The sequence below is a fragment of the Poecilia reticulata genome, linkage group LG6 (genome assembly GCF_000633615.1).
Source record: "Poecilia reticulata strain Guanapo linkage group LG6, Guppy_female_1.0+MT, whole genome shotgun sequence".
In the NCBI taxonomy this organism is placed as follows: Eukaryota; Metazoa; Chordata; class Actinopteri; order Cyprinodontiformes; family Poeciliidae; genus Poecilia; species Poecilia reticulata.
This window is the reverse complement of record NC_024336.1, coordinates 31209192-31210745: the sequence shown is the minus strand read 5'-3', so window position 1 is coordinate 31210745 and position 1554 is coordinate 31209192.

Genomic DNA, 1554 nt, shown 5'->3' with positions numbered 1-1554 from the left:
GCTGGTGCTGTTACATCATCCCACCAGCAAATAGCATACTTTCTATTGTTTATATTCAAAATAGTTTGATTCACTTGGTTTTTGTTCCATATATTCTGAACTTTTTTCAGTATACATGAGAAAGTTAATTTTGCTTGTTTAGTCAAACATTAATTTTCTTGTGTCAGTAAACATTGGAACATTGATGTGGGAACAGGTAACATTTTGCTAAGTTAATGCCATAAATATAAATATAAAATCATTCAATAAATTGAAAATGACATGAACTAATTAAAGTAACAAACAAAATAAATTGTGGACAGAGCACAAATAAAGTTGTAGGATTTACCCATGAGAAAACCAGGGATCTCAAACCCATCCCACCGTGCTTGACCACCACAAACACAATGTGAGCCACAGTAAATGTCGAGCCTGGGTCATTTTCAGATCTATGCAAACGCATGATTTTTGTTTGTCATTGTAAACTAAATCTATAAAAAAAAAACAATCATTTTGTGTAACGGGGAGGATCTAAATATGAGGCAATCCATCCTGGATGGTAGATGAAGACAAACCAAGATCAACTGATKTAAAGGTTACACAGACTGACCAGCTGGGGGCGGTAGTGAGGGAAGTCTGGGCCTCCTGAGGCTGCTGACCCCGCGACCCGGATGAAGCTGAAGAAAATGGATGATTTATTCATGCACACTAAGAAAGACGTTAGAATAAGTTTGAGTTAAATAAAATGAAGGAAAATGAAACAAGCTACACATTATTCCTATAACACAATTTTAGAATCAATATTTTATGACTATTTTCTTTAATAAAAACAACAACACAAGTTTGGACTTTTTGAAATTAAAGTGAACTGTTGGACTTCGTCTATTTCTGTCTCTGTGCTCCACCAGGTTCGGTGACCAGTTCCAGAACCGACCAGAACCTTCAGTGAAATTAACTTGAGAAATAATGAGATTTGGTTATAAAAACAGACTTTAATGCCAAAAAGTGATCAAATGTTACCAGGCATCCAGTGGATCAGACACAGAGAGACATTCACCGAACCAGGAGGTCAGAGTTCAGCTTTTATTCTTCTCTGCAGTTTGTTCCACGAAGCGGAAGCTGGAGAGAAATGGCTAAAGGGCGATTACACCTAATTTCTCACTGCCTTCTGCATCTTTAATCGACTCGTTTAAAAACTGCAAGACTTAGCAGTTTTCTCCCTGGAGCTGAGAAAACTATAACATTCTGCTCTAATAGCAGAATATTTTAATGTGATTTGTGAAACTTCACTAAAGATCTTATTACTATTCACACTTTTATATGCAGTTTTTTCAAATTCAATTCTAATTCAAAACCACTTTATTAATCCCAATAAGAAATCAGATGTTGGTGTTGATGGTATTTTCCAAACCTACTTTAAAGAACCACAGACAACATTTATGAATTTTATGGCCGAACTTTTGCAAAAGGAGAAGCTTCAGCAAACGGTTCCTCTGAGCCGCTCAGCGTTCTGCCCTCTCTCTCTAGAGAGTCTGACCCTCTCTAGAGAGTCTGACCCTCTGCTAGAGAGTCTGA